Source organism: Zalophus californianus, chromosome 4 (genome assembly GCF_009762305.2).
Source record: "Zalophus californianus isolate mZalCal1 chromosome 4, mZalCal1.pri.v2, whole genome shotgun sequence".
Lineage (NCBI taxonomy): Eukaryota > Metazoa > Chordata > Mammalia > Carnivora > Otariidae > Zalophus > Zalophus californianus.
The window spans coordinates 80413864-80429836 of NC_045598.1; the positions used below are offsets into that span (position 1 = coordinate 80413864).

The following is a 15973-nucleotide window of genomic DNA, read 5'->3' on the forward strand; positions in this document are numbered from 1 at the left end:
AGAATTTTCTGCTATTCAGAGAAGGGATCATATAACATAACATGTTGACTTAATTTTTCACACCATTTTGCTTAGTTATTAAGTCAAAATAACTCAGAAGTCTTTACTGTAAGTGGAGTGCCTGGGCCAGGGAGCATTAAGGTTGTCTTCTAAGGTACAAATTCTATATCACAAAGATTAAGAAGATGGAGGCGCCTGGGTGGCTCAGTCGGTTAAGCGTCCAACTCTTGGATTCAGCTCAGGTCGTGATCTCAGGGTTGTGAAATCAAGCCCCACAATGGGCTCTGCGCTCAGAGGGGAGCCTGTTTGAGGATTCTCTCTCTCTGCCCCTCTCTCCACTCATGCACTCTCTCTGTCTCTAAAATAAATAAATAAATAAATCTTAAAAAAATTAAGAGGAGGATTCTTATGAAAATGACTAGAATGTGAAAATAAACCCAATTAATTTATGGCTTAAATATCTGGAATATATACAAGGGAGAAAAAGATTACTTATAAACTTGCCAAAGATTCAATATTATTGGAATGGAGATGAAGATTTCCTGTATTTTCAAAAGTAATTGTTAATAGCATCTGGGAAAGGCCAAGAAGAGGCTCAAGATAGAACAAGGGAAGAGAAACGTGTGATTTTTAAGTGTAACTGGTACATGCATGATTTGGCCATTAGGAGAGAAATTGATAAAATTAAATCATCAGTCTATAACAGAAATAATAATGCAAGTGGGACTTAATTGACTTAATTTAAAGGGTTCAGATGGATACAGCATAATTGTGGAACACTTTCTGAAATGAATAAATTCACCACAATTTCATACATCAAGTGGAGGAATTTAAAACTAACGAAGATGTGACTATAAGGCCCCCAAATCACATTAATCCATTTGCTTATTATAATTGGTAGAAATATTCCTTGTCTAAACAGAGAATGGGGCTAGAAGATATAAAGCCTATGGAGCTGATAGGTGGCATTTTAACTGCATCATGTCCATTTGAAAACATAAGACCCCCCTGTATTTACAATGTATTAAAACAAGTCCTTATTATATCTGCAAAACCCTCAGCATTGGGTAGAATTTTTTCTTCCCTCTCCATTTTAGGAATATTTCTACCAATGTTTTGGATTAAAGAGATAGAATTTAATACTAAAAATTTTAAATGAAAGTTTTACACTTAAGCTGATGAATATTTAATGTCTGGATGCTATTTACACTGATATGTGGAGAGATGGGAGGAAACACTCACTTGATACTTCAGAATACAACAGACAGAGAAGCTTAATGACTATATCGCTATAAAACATTTGAAATTTTCAACATTATTAATTTTTAGGTGAATAAATATTTATTCAAAAAATTAATGCCGGGGCGCCTGGGCGGCTCAGTCATTAAGCGTCTGCCTTCGGCTCAGGTCATGATCCCGGGGTCCTGGGATCGAGCCCCGCATCGGGCTCCCTGCTCGGCGGGAAGCCTGCTTCTCCCTCTCCCACTCCCCCTGCTCGTGTTCCCTCCCTCGCTGTCTCTCACTCTCTCTGTCAAATAAATAAATAAAATCTTTAAAAAAAGTAATGCCAGTAATTACCGGCTTCTCTTCTAAGCAGTTTTTTCCCTTCAATTGTTACTTCTTGCTCCGAAGGGCTGCGAGCTCAATGATACTCACTGGAAACCCCATGAGAGTCAAACATTTTTATCCTCCCCAGTATTTCCAAGACAACTCTGGCCATGTCCATAGCCCACAGGTCCCCTTAAGTCCTTGCCTTGTTGTGCCGCTGCTATCCAAAGCTGGAGGTTATCGAGCCAGTGCTTCTTCCAACCACTGAGGAAACCACCTTGGAAGGTATGAAAGACTGAGTCAACTTGAGTCCTGGAAGAATATCAGAGGAGAAAGGCGAAGACTGGTGAGAAAGAATGAAAAGTGTGGTAGTTAGGGAAATTCCTGTCCTGTCCCAGCCCTTTCCACACCGTGTACAGTAGCTCTTTGTGACTCTTGTCCCTAGACCTGGCTCCCCTTCTCTTCCTGGCACTTACCTCCACTGGCCATTATATATGTATCCATCTCCTCCTCCACAAGACTTGTCTCATTCAGTGCCCTATGTGGATGGCCTAAAGCATTGCCTGGCACTTAGGAAGTGTTCAATAATTTCTTTTATATATATAAATGAATGAGTGAATGAATTAGACAGAGTGGATTGATGGCTTCCATGCTTTTAGGTTAGGGTCTTAAATATCTTGTCAGGGAAAAGATTAAAACCTTGTTTCAAATATACAGAGCATCTGTCCTTGATGACAATGGATGTTAACTAGACTTATTGTGGTGATTATTTCACAATATATAAATAAATTGAATCATCATATTGTACACCTGAAACTAATATAATGCTCTATGTCATTTATGTCTCAATTTTTAAATGTTAAATTAAAAGAATAAAGTAAAATTTAACAAAAAATACACAGCATCCCTTTTTTTCTGCCTAGCAAAGTATCTCATAGTATTATATACTATTAAATAATAGATGCTCAAACATATTAATGTGCTTGAATGAATTTATTGAAGGTGAAAAAAATTAAAGAAGGAAGAAAAGGTGCTCAGGAGGGATACCAGAAGAAAGGAAAATAAGTATCTGTGTGAAACTGAGGGAAACATGGCTGGGGGAAAAGTGATGAGAGGAGCAAGTGGCAGGGGTTGTAATGCATTGCTCCTCAGCTGAGTCTAGGCTGAGATGGTCCCAGGTAGCAAATATTTGTCACACCTTCAAATCAATTTTTTTAAAGATTTTATTTATTTGTCAGAGAGAGAGAGACAGAGAGCACAAGCAGAGGGAGAGGGAAAAGCGGGCTTCCTGCAGAGCAGGGACCCTGACATGGGGCTCCATCCTAGGACCCCGGGATCATGACCTGAGCTGAAGGCAGCTGCTTAACCGACTGTGACACCCAGGCGTCCCCAAATCAATTTTTTAAAGTGTGTGTTTTGTATCTATTTGGCAGCCAGGCTGAGGACTCATGGTGGAAGGACCGAGAAAAAGGTGTGTCCTTGGTGGCAGCTTTCAGTTGTCCTCTGCTGCCCAGCTCTGGCCCCAGACTTGCATCCCCATAAAACATGGGCTCTGAGGACCCACCCACCTCTGGAGGCAGCTTACTGAGGCCTCTTGGTCTTCTTACCTCCTCCCTATGTCTCCATACCTCTCCTACCAAGTAGCTTATCAGAACATCTGCCAACCACATATTCCATCCATCTCATCATCCCTCCAGTGATGTTTGGGGTCCACTCTCAGTTGTGTTACCAAGCAGCTGTCTGGTTTCCGTTGATCCTGACTCTTGAACTTAACAATGCCTTTTGTTAAGAGTTGTGTGGAAAATGAGCTCACTGCAAATATTTAGGGTTAGATTTCAGGAGCATTAGTAAAAACTATTACTGAGTGTGGTTCTATGCTACGCGACATAGAGTTGACACAAAAGGAAGTCATATCTTTAGAACCTAACCATGTAACACTTATTGGGCTTAGCACATGACACACGTTGTTATCTCATGACCACCTGATGTAGGAAGAGATATCCATGTTATTCAGGAGGCAGCTGAGGTTTAGAGAGGGTAGAGAACTCTCTCAAAGTTATAGTGCTGTTTAGTGAAGAAGCCAAGCCTTAAACTGAGATCCATGCTGTCTCGATGGGAATTTATTCTTAGTGAGAGGAAGGATGGATATAGATGAACATCAAAGAAGTAAGTATATCACTGAGGAATCAGTACAGGCTGGTGCTAGTAGTTACAGAAATGGGGTAAAGAACTATATGACGGGGACATAGCTCTGTCTTGTTTCTGCCAGTAGTTTCCATACCACACCCTGGAATCATTTAAATGTTCTCAAATATTAATACCAATTATGCATCAGGTGTCATTTCTGAACTCGGGATACAGTGGTGAAGAAAGCAGAGCTGCTGAGATTATTCATATAACCTCAGCTTTGCTACCCTGTGGGAAACAGAGCTCTTTATGGGGCCTACCACCTCAACCATACACCCCCTTGGCCCGATGAACACACCCCAATCCACCCCCCTTCCCCTTTCTTCCATCTTCCCTCTGACACCCAGCTAGCTCCTGCCCCTCACCAGGCAGCTACTCACCTTGTGGCCCTGTGGGAGGGGTCTATGCAGGGCCACATAATCAAGTCATGGGATCTAGCTGCCTCTGCCTTGGTGGGCTTCATTAAAATTAAAAGTAAAACTTATATTTTATGACTGCCATGGTTTCTAGATGAATGAATCATATTATATATTAAAACATTTTCTTTGACCTAAAAGTTTATTCTTTCCCCCTATGCTTCTGAAATAAATAAAAACATTGTCCTGGGCCCTTAAAAGTATCATCACAGGCCCTGGGTCCTGTGCGCACTGTGCCTCCCGCGGATTTTGATTGTGGGTCGAAACACCATTTGCTGAAAAGCTATTGCTTACCTATTGCTGACCAGAAAGTCAGACAAAATCAGGCAAAAAAAATATCCTCTTTGGTACATTGTGATCTGACCGTGAGGGACTTTTCTGGGAGTTTAAGACTCTTGCCCTTTTGCTTTGATGCTATCATCATCACTCAGTTGTCACTTGGTAATTGCCTGATTATATTATTTGGTGATAAGTGAAGTTTTTAAGCCAAAAATCCTTCCAAACAGCTGTGATTGGATTTGGTTTTGATACCTTATTTAATTTACCTTTGCGTTTGTAAAATCATAATTAATCTAATTTATTTAATGACCCACCCCCAACACAGGCTGGAGGATATTTTTCAAGGGTGTTTTAATTACACATGAATCGACACCATAATTTTAGAGGAATTCAAGTGAACCAAACCCTCACATAATTCTCACCATTGGTGGATTTTGTAATTTTCCCCCCATAGTGAAAAGGTTCTTAATGAATATAAAATGTTTTTCCAAAAGGTTGAATTCACTTAGTAATTTAGAGATATATCTTTCTCTTTTAAAGTTTTGGAATCTCGTGCCTGACCTTTTCTATTCTGTACCCAGGATAAATATATTTCTTTGGATAAAGTTAATGATGTTATAACTGATCCTGAACAAAAGGTTAAGTTCTTATAAGAACCACAATTGAATTTTTGGCTAATCTGTTAAAAGTGGTTTCATCTGCATTTTTGTTTTTCCTCTAAGTGTAGGCGTCTCTCTTAATTAGCCTTACTTTAGAGCGAATTTGTGTTATTTCTCACTTTTAGGGAGACTACGATGGTGACATTTGGAAGAACCTGAGTAGGGAGGAGTGACGCTTGATTATTTTTGTCTACTTTGCTAACAACTCAGAGTTCTGTAAAGTCTGGATTGCACTATGAAAAGTTTGTGTGCTCAGTGAAATGTTGTCCAATTGGCCAATCTACTTGGTCTTGGGAAATATCCTAGAAGCTTGGCAAGAAAATGTTCTCAAGAGAGCACAAGTGCTGCCAATTTCCAATTGGCCAAGACACATTACAAGGACAACCTTCTCTCCGAGCAACCTGGCATTTCCACTCCAACTGGAACCTGCAACACAAAGATGCACGTGGGAGAAAGACTAAATAAACAAACCTGTCAGATTTCCACTCCAGGTGAGTCTTTCATTCTGGTCTATCTGGTGAATCTTTCATTTTACATCTGGTCAGCTCCACTCTTCTTTTGATCACTGACCATTGCAAATATTAGGGAACAGTGGGCGCCCATGATAGGTTAGTTTTAGAAAGGAGAAATAGCCAGGGCAAATGCAGGAAGAGTGAACAGACCTATTTTTATACATACACAAGGCATTGAACCTGCCTGAACAGTCCAAATAGTTGCTAATAAAATTTTAGATTTGCTATGCGAGGAAACCTGCCTGTCATACTGGCCCTTGCTCAAGTAGCTAGCTCCCAAGCCGCCGGTGCCTGTGTGGGAAATGATGACAGCTGTGCTCTTTGCCTGGCTGCTTCCATTTATGAAAACATGGGGGTAAATGGCAGCCACCCCCGCAGGCCCCTTTACGGGGAATCTGCTTTTGCAGCCACAGCCAAGAGTAAAGGCCCCCAGCAGAACTGAATAATATTCGGGCCCTATCTCAAATAGGTTTACTTGCTTTTTACAAAAAAGACCTTAGGAAACTGGAAAAAAAAAAAAAAAAAAAAAAACACGATATTTACCTAACTGGAATTTCTAAACAATATCTGTTCTTGCTCATGAAACAACATGCATTTTTTTGTTATTTTAACAAAACCACTTGTGATGGTTTAGGTAAGCAAGACAAAAATATCCAATTCTGCCAAGTAAAATTTTCCTCCTGAAGTTTATTTTTGGGTGTGGCTGAGGAGAGATTGGAAGGCTTGGAAGCCCACACATGTCCCTTGGCAAATCTGGCCTCATTCTGCTTTGAAGCACTGTCAATGATGTCACCTCTGAAAACAGAGTCTCGCAGATGAGTTGAGATGGTTCCTTCAGTGGGTTAACTTTTCCTCGTCTCTAGAATTCTGGTTTCCTTTATCACCGCTCTCCTCATTCCCTGTGTCTGTCAAAGTGCTTCTGGGGTTGTGGTGGTGCCCTGTGGCTCTATCTGCCTGAGCGTCAGGGCGTGGTCTCTGCCCTGCCATGTGTAGACAGCACAGAAGGGGAGCCCAGGGCGCTCAGGAGCAAGCCCAGCCCCATCCCCCACACTGTCCTCCTGGCCCCTGTTCCTACAACCTGAAAGCCATACTCTGAAAACCTCCTCCACGCTTGCCTCTTCAGTTTCTATTATAGTCACATCATTGTAAATCCCTTGGCCACCATAGAAATTCCAGTCTAGAGGGGCTTCCGCTGCTGAAGGTCTCTATCAGATGACTAGAAGTCGGTGGAGGTTTTGTTTCTCACTCCTGTTTGGTCTCCTGACTCTGCTACCAGAGATGTGACTCCACCCTCTGCATGGAATGCCTGGGGCAGAGCTCTCCTCCTGCGTTGTGAATGATGAGTAAATGAATGGAAGGAGAATTCCAAGGGACATGTACCTATCAGCTCTCGCGCCTTCGATGAATGCCAGGAGGCCTTCCCTGGTTGTCCCACAGGTTTTCTTTCCAGTGTTTTATCACTCGATTTATCCATTTCCATCAATACCTAATTTTGCACCCTTCCTTGGTGCCAAGCAATGTTACAAAGGCAAGCTACAGTCTGATAATTCAGTGTCTTGGGCACCAGCAATCAGGTTGAAGAGAAGGCAGCTCAGCAGACAATTCTAAAGCAGGTAGAAAGTGCTTTGATAGGGATATCCACAGGGTGCGGTGGGAGTCTGGAAGGATCACCCAACCCTGACTAAAGGGGTAGGGAAGTCTGCCTGGAAGAGATGCCACTTTAAAATTGAAAAGTTAGTTGGCATTAGTGTAGTAAAGACAGAGGTAGTAGGAGGAAGAGAGAGCTTGGCATTTTGAAGGCATACAGGCCTAAAGCTTAATGAATTAAAAATAAATTCACAACTCCTTCATTATATCCAAATCTAATGTCTGCTATCTTCCTACAGCCCATTTCCCTTTGTTGAATTATCTTTGGAGATGAAGACTCACTGTCCAACATTTCCCACATAGTCATCTTCATATTTCTGTGATCAGTTCTGGGCCCTATATTTTAAGAGAGAGATGGGAATGGTGACCATGCTCAGAAGAAAGAAAACAATGTTGTGAAAGAACTTAAAAGTTGGGTCATAAAGTAAATGCCTGAAGGAGCTGGTGTTGTTTGGCCTAAAGAAATGACAACTCAAAGGGCTCCACATTTTTTGAAGGATTCTTGTTTAAAAGATGGATTCGTCCAGCTTTGACAACTCCTCAGGGCCACTGTGTTTCTTGTCAAATGTCAATGATTAGCCAAGCTCCAGGTGCAGCCTCAGGACCCCACGAATGTGGTGCTGTTAGCAGTCATTACTCTGTGGGACTCTGGATGAACTTTCTTCATCATTCTGAAGCTGGATGTTGTCAGTGTGCTGCTGAGGGTTCAACAGAGACTAATGGCTAAAAGACGGGGATTCAACTTTAAAAACTGTCACAGGTGGTCAATGATGGAATAGGTTGCTCCTAGAGGTGGCAAGTCTCCTAAGATGAGAAGTTTTCAGAGGCTGGCTTTAGGAAAAATTTCAACTTTCCAATTCTTGTGATGGCTCTACCCCCCACCCCTAGCCCTATTGTAAAAAATGCAAAAGAGACTGTCAAGTGAGAGATCAGGCCAGGGATGATGGGGGCCTTCTTTGGGTCACAAGGGCTTTGGGCTCCACAGGGGAAGATGCTCCAAGGAAGGCTGGACCCCAAGCAAGGTGCTTCTAGCACAGCGTTCATATAGGGCACTTCCGAGCACCCATCTTGCAGAGACTACTTGTGGCTTGGAAATTTGGGATCTTAGGGGCAAACGTGACAAGCTAGACAGTAGTGGCTTCCACTCCATAAGCCTCCCAAATGCCAAAGTGACTCTGAGAGAGGAGAGGAACCTCAGTCATGGTGACAGAGACTTGCATCTGCTCCCATCATTCTAGACAGTGGCTCTCAGGGTGTCCATTTCTCACAACTTGCAAAGGTCTCACTGGGGGAACTGTTTGTCACACAGAGACAGCAGAACTCTATTTTAGCCAAATTTGTGTTTACTTAGATCCGCCCCCACCAGCCAGGTTTTGGGTATTCTGGCCCCAGACCTCACAAATCCAGTGAGTACGTGATGGGTCACATGGCCAACAACTCAGAGTTGACAAGCACCTCCAACCCATGAGGAGGGGCTAGTCCTATTCTGCAGCTTCTGGGATATAACGGGCCTTCACGGTGCTTTAAAAAAAATAGGTTTTCCTGGGGCGCCTGGGTGGCTCAGTCTTTAAGCAGCTGCCTTCGGCTCAGGTCATGGTCCCTGGGTCCTGGGATCGAGCCCTATATTGGGCTTCTTGCTCAGCAGGGAGCTTGCTTCTCTTTCTCCCACTCCCCCTGCTTGTGCTCTCTCGCTCTCTGTGTCTCTCCGTCAAATAAATAAATAAAATCTTAAAAAAAATTAAAAAAATAGATTTTCTTATCAGTTTCTTAAGGTTGCTTTGGCAAGCAACTAGGGAGTAGGCTTGTAATATTTCTTACATACTATGCTCAAAATCGCTAATGCAAAATCAATTATCCCACCATCATTTTAGACACTGTGTGAAAAGTACAAGAGTTCTAATGATTCAGAGAATACAATTTGCCCCCATGGAAGTTGTGCTGCTTTATCACTGGCCATTCTCACCCTGTGTTTAACCTTGAATGATTTTCCTTTTCCAACCAGTGTCCCAGTGCCATGATGTCAGCCACCAGGTCTACACTAGTGAATACCCCAGGGCCGGTAAAGTCACTTGTTTGACCAGCTGGCACTTGGCTCATCATCAAACCCAGGCAAAAGTAAGCCTTAGAAAAAGCCCAGGTATTGTCCAGCATTGCAAGATACAAAGACTGTTTCCCATGGCCAGGTGTCTTTCCAGGGCCCTTATCAGACTGCTACTACAGAAAAGTCCTTGGACAATGTCGCGGGATAAGAAAAATGTTCTGGATAAGCACTGAGAATTAAACTTGGTTGCACTTTTTTCCCTAAAGGCAGTTTGGCACTAAATGACTGCTAGTCTTCAGGGCTTTTACAACTGATATTTCTTACAGTAGCTAGCATATTTTGAGGGCTTTCTATGTGTCAGGCTCTATGATACAGAAATTTTTGGGTCATTGTATTAAATCCTTATCACCTGATTAGGCATTAATAATATTTCCCCTGTTATAGAAATGTGACTTAGAGTGCTGAAGAAATTTGCCAAAGTCATAAAGCCAGTTCATTTTGGAAAGGGTGGGCGAAAGGTTAAAAAAGATGTGGTGGGCTCTGGCTTCCAGCATCACCTAATTCAATCCAATTTTGTACCAAGTGCAAGACTACCTCTACTTGAATCCTGGATCCCCAGCTCACTTAGACTATTTTGACTCAGCTTCTTTGTTGACCAAATAGATCTAATAATAGCATCTACAGTAAAGGGGTGCAAAGATTAAGGGGACAATAATAACATTAATTAACATTTATGAATGCTTATCATGTGCCAGGCACAGTTTCTAAGTTCGTTGAGCATATCTGGTTTTTTTTTTTTTTTTTTTTAAGATTTTATTTATTTATTTGACAGAGAGAGAGAGAGGGAAAGAGAACACAAGCAGGGGGAGCGTCAGGCAGAGGGAGAGGGAGAAGCAGGCTCTCCGCTGAGCAGGGAGCCCGATGTGGGACTCCATCCCAGGACCCTGGGATCATGACCTGAGCCGAAGGCAGCTGCTTAACCAAACGAGGTGCCCCATATCTATCTATCTTTCTTTCTTTCTTTCTTTCTTTCTTTCTTTCTTTCTTTCTTTCTTTCTTTCTTTCTTTCTTTCTTTCTTTCTTTCTTTCTCTCTTTCTCTCTTTCTCTCTTTCTCTCTTTCTCTCTTTCTCTCTTTCTCTCTCCCTCCCTCCCTCCCTCCCTCCCTTTCTTTCTTTCTTTCTTTCTTTCTTTCTTTCTTTCTTTCTTTCTTTCTTTCTTTCTTTCTTTCTTTCTCTTTCTTTCTCTTTCTTTCTCTTTCTTTCTCTCTCTCTCTTTCTTTTTCTTTCTTTCTTTCTTTCTTTCTTTTTCTTTCTTTCTTTCTTTCTTCCTTCCTTCCTTCCTTCCTTCCTTCCTTCCTTCCTTCCTTCCTTCCTTCCTTTCTTTCTTTCTCTCTTTCTTTCTTTCTTTCTTTCTTTCTTTCTTTCTTTCTTTCTTTCTTTCTTTTAAAGATTTATTTATTTTAGAGAGAAAGCGAGTGCTCACGCATGTGTGAACATATGTGGGGGCAGAGGCAGAGGGAGAGAATCTTCAGATGGAGTCCAATGCAGGGTTTGATCCTCTGACTCATGAGATCATGACCTGAGCCCAAACTAAGAGTCAAATACTCAACCACTCAACCAACTGAGCCACTCAGGCGCCCCTCTGCTTATTTATTTCTGACCACAAATTGTGAAGTTGATATAGTATTCTCTGCTTTCAGAGATGGGGACACTGAGGTACATAGAAGTTAAGTAACTTTCCCAAGGTTACGTAAAAAGTCAATGGTAGAGCTGGGATATGAACCTAGGCAGGCTGTACTTGGAACCACCACACTGTTACTTTCAGGAATGTAACCTGAGCCCTTAGCACAGCCCACCACATGGTAACTGATCAATAAATGCTCATCACTTAAGAACATAACTGTGCCAGATGCTATGTTAGCACTTTATATATAATTTCAAAAAATTCTCATGACCACCTAATAAGGTAGCCATGAATCCACTTCTGTATATTTGGACACTAAATTACAGATGAAGTACTTTGCCCAAGATTACATCTCTTTTTAACATTACATATGGGGGGCTCTACTGGGACACAGACCTTTTGCCTCTTGATCGCAAAATGTATGGTTTTGACCATAGCCAAATAGCCAGACTACTGTTGCTGGCTTTAGGAAAAACAACCCCCAAATAGTAGCATATTTTTATACAAGTCTTCTACATTTTCTGTATCTCTCAAATGGCTCCCGTGTAATCTTGTTGATGCTTATTTAGGTTTGGTTTCTGGAGTCATGAAACTGATCATGTTTTACTACAACTTTTTTTTCTTTCTCCCCTCTGCTCTAACACACAAAGTGTCCACATTCAGTGGAGCATTGGCAATGCATGATCCATTTCACATTCTAGGGCTCTGCTGCTTCTCACTTTGGGGTGATATATCAGACAATCAGTCACAGCAAGACGCTAAATGCCAGATGTTGCTTTGTCAGCTAGGATCATCCTTTGAACATCTGTCTCCAGTCCTGAGAGGGGAAATGCCCTAATGTGCCGAAAACATGGCTATTTATAAGGAAGTGTCTGGCTGCTAATTAGGTATCAGGAGTGATCCGAAGAAGTAAAGTTACCCCAAACGAAACTGGCCATAGTCTGTAAACTCTGATCATCTCAGTGGGTGAGGATTGTAGGGATATTGGCATACTCTAAGGAAGAAATTACTCAGCCCCTTTTGTTGTCTTCTTTCCATCTCAGTGGCTACGTGGTATTCCTAGGACCTTCTTTGTTTTTGATTAATCAAGTAAAAGAACATTTAGAGAAGGCTTGTTTTGGGGAAGCCACTGTGCTATGTACTGGAGAAACTGTTATTACAGGAATTTTGCCCTTAAATAATTACTGTTAAACACAGTTTGGTCGGCATGTCTTTGTATAATTCAAACTTTTTTGATTCATTTATTTATCCATTCATTGAAAAGTGGTATTGAGTACCTGGCATATCTTTAAAATTAATTAGAATCATGACAATACTAAAATAAATGTTTGGTTTTTAAACTTTTTTTTTTTTTTTTTTTTTTTTTTTTAGCTTTGTCTTTAGTACCACAAGCCTAGGGGTTAACCAGGGAAAACTTTATCTTGTATTAGTTGCCTGTTGATGCTATAACAAGTTACCATAAACTTAATGGCTTAAAACAGCAAAAACTTATTATCTTACAGTTCTGGAGATGAGTGTCCAAAATGAGTTTTACTGGGCCAAAGCCAAGAGGCTAGCCAGGCCACGAAACCTTCATTGGCTCTAGATGGGAATCTGTTTCTTTGACTTTTCCAGCTTCAAGGGGTCTGCTGCATTCCTTGGCTTATGGCCTCTCTCTCCATCCTTAAAGCTGGTAGCATATAATCTTCAAATCTCTGACAAATCTCTTTTTTACTCTGGCCCTCTGCTTCCCTTGTCATGTGTCTCCTTCCTTTTATGACTCTGATCCTCCTGTCATAAAATCTGGCACCTGGGTAGCTCAGTCGTTAAGCCTCTGCCTTCGGCTCAGGTCATGATCCCAGGGTCCTGGGATCGAGCCCCGCATCGGGCTACCTGCTCAGTGGGAAGCCTGCTTCTCCCTCTCCCACTCCCCCTGCTTGTGTTCCCTCTCTCACTGTGTCTCTCTCTCTGTCAAATAAATAAATAAATAAATAACATCTTTAAAAAAAAAAAACAAATAAATAAATATGACCTTAGTTACCTGAGCTTTGAAACAGGATTATCATACAAATTTAAAATGAAATTGAATGGTGACTAATTAAAAATCCTAATAAACCCAATGAGCAGGGAGAGCCACAGAAGGGAGGAGCAGTACTTTATGTTAAAAGCCTACTGGCAGAGCCCAGGCATGGGTGTGAGATCAAACACAGGAGCAGGACGGTTATTGCTGACTGGCCCCTGAACCCTTCCTCTGCATGTCAAAACACTTAGAAGCTACCTTCCTCCCTTCAATGATGGGATTTAAAATCTAAAGCCCATATTCCTTCTTTAGCACCAATTATTAAAAAGAAAAAATAGAACATTTTAGCTATTTTAGCCCTTCCTGAATTTCGTCTACTTTTCATTTGCTCTTAAAACTCTCAAGACTCTTAAGATGAAAACTTTTCCTTTAATTAATAAAGATGGTAGGAAATACTTCACATGCCCCATCGTCAAATCCATGGTTTAACTTGGAAAAATGAAAAAAAAAATGAGATTTGGAATCTCCCCAAGCCCCAAACAGGTCAAGTGGAACTACATTTTAGAGAAAGAATGAGGAAAGCCTCCCTCGCGGATCTGTATCTCTAAATAGATTGGGGATTTGCTAACGCTCTGGGTTAATCATGATGAGAAGGGAAATGGCTAGCTTTGCTGTCACTTAATACACAGGCAGCAGGAAGAGTTTGGAAAGTGTGAACTTGATATTTTCCTCTTGATATGTCATGTATCTGTGATAGAAGGGGCACACTTGTACAGAGGAGCCCACATTTTCTTCTGAAAGTTTTTTCTGTGCGAAGTGGGAGATAATGTTGGACACATAATGGCAATAATGTTGCATGGAGACCCTGATTTGCAGGTGCACTCCCACTGAGCTCTGCCCTCCCTTCCTCCCCACTCCATTTCCCGGGTATCCCTCCATTTCCCGGGTGTCCTGGGGGAATCCATTGGCTTCTCTTACCATTAGATCCCTTACTTATCACTAAAGGACTGGGTAAATCTTTGAAGAATCTATAATTCTATGGTGTTCAAAGAATCATCTCTTCATCTCTTCATTACCTCTGCCCACATTGGTTCACTGTAGATTTGTACTGTGTCCTGGGCCATAATAAGAAATATACTGTATGAGAAATGATGCAGGAAGGAAGTCCAAATCCCTTGAAGGGTACGCTAGGTGGAGCCTACCTTCTAAATGGCTCATGGAAACAGGGAGCTTGATGATGAGAATCCTCAGAATTTTCCGAAGTGTTCTCCCTGGATGATGAATTCCAGAGGACCTAACTGTTATGATGGTGTTCTTCTGCAAAGGACAGAAAACCCTATGACCTTACTACTCCACATGGACAAGCATCTGCATCACCTGGTAGGTGGGTAGGGGCCCCAACCCAGAATCAGAATTTGCATTGTAACAAATTGCCAGGTGATCTGTATCCAAATTAAAGTCTGGGAAGTACTTCCCTATATCCTACACTGCCATAAACAGAAAGTGTTTCTTTGATTCGGTAAGAAAGTCCAGGAGTAGGCAGCTCTGGCTTAGAGAGGTGTATCAGGGATACAGTCGGTGACCCAGGCTTTTGCCATCTTTGGGCTCTACTCTCCTCAACATATTAGGCTTTGCCTTCATTCATTGACCCTGGAAGCACAAGGTGGCTGCTCCCCCCACTAACCTCTGGTCAAGAGGAAAAGGGGAGGGCAAAGGCAGGTAGGAAAGAATAAAGGTGAGGCCTCACTTGTTTGTTCTGGAAGGGCACCTGCCTCTAGGAGTTCCACATCTTATTGGCCATAACTATGGTACATGGCCAAGGTTAGACACAAGGCAGGCTGAACTAGAAAGTATTTAATGTTGTAACCTCTGGACTGCAGAGGAAGTGGGCTCTGAGTTGTCTTGGGTGGCCAATCCACCACATTTGCCATATTTGTTAATACATGTTCACAGAGGGAAAATAAATAACCAATTCAGTTTGGGAAATTAAATAGGTTTCTTTTATACAGGACTTCTTAAAGCCTTTCATATGCCTAGGTGCATTTTAAATCTCCCAGAGGGGAATACAGTCTGTAGTGTTTTCCACTTACCTAATCACAAAACTTTTCCTAGGAATTGGTTTTCTGCCAACCACGCCCCCCTCCCTCGACCAACTATCAAAAGACAAAAAAAGAGGAAAAGGTAGATTGATATCATGTGATTATTTTAAAACAGGGGTCATCAAACTTTTCTGTAAAGGGCCAGATAGTAAGTATTTTTGGCTTTGCGAGCCGTATCTTCCCTGCCCAACGACATAACCTGCCGTTAGAGTATAAAAGCCTTGGACAGTGCATAAATGGATTTGGCCCTCTGTGGGCTGGATTTTGCCGATGGGCCATAATTTGTTGACCTCTGTTTTAGAGTTAACTACAACAAATCAAGATTAAAAGCCATACAGACAACAGCATCTACTAATACTATAATGGTGCCCTAGATTCTACAAAAGATTGTAATATAAATTTATATTTCTGTTGTATTTTTATATTTAATATAAATATATTTGTTATATACAAATATATATAACATGAGATATGTATATGTATACACACACATTTACACAATATACACACACATAATCTCTCTGATTCTAACAAACCTGTGAAAAATATTATCACCATTGTGTGGTTTCCTGAAAAAAATTAGAGGGTCATGGTGTCCATTTCCCTAAAACATGGAAGCATTCACCAGGGCTCTTGCTGTCATATTGAGTTAATTGTATAACCACCACACTGTTTTGAATTTATCCTTTTTTTCCCCCTCAGTATGCCCAGAGAATTTCTTCAATTTAATCTTCAAATTTATTCTTTGAGGGAGTCCAGGACCCATCCATTTATTCATATGGGCCTTTGAAAATATTGCACGTCCTTTGGATTTACTATCAGGCTCTTAAATTTCTAGACCATAAATCCCTCCCCCATCTCCCCTTCCAACCATAGTGGACATTTAAAGGCAGCTCAGCTCC

The 15973-nt window shown here is 41.5% G+C and overlaps 1 long non-coding RNA gene across 1 annotated transcript in view; it reads left to right on the forward strand.

Moving 5' to 3' along the window:
• Positions 1–15973, forward strand: part of LOC113916330 — a 45388-nt gene that overhangs the window by 12152 nt on the left and 17263 nt on the right. Inside the window, exon 4 of the long non-coding RNA XR_003517910.1 lies at positions 5215–5580. This is a non-coding gene — a long non-coding RNA (uncharacterized LOC113916330). The remainder of the gene's footprint in view (positions 1–5214; positions 5581–15973) is intronic.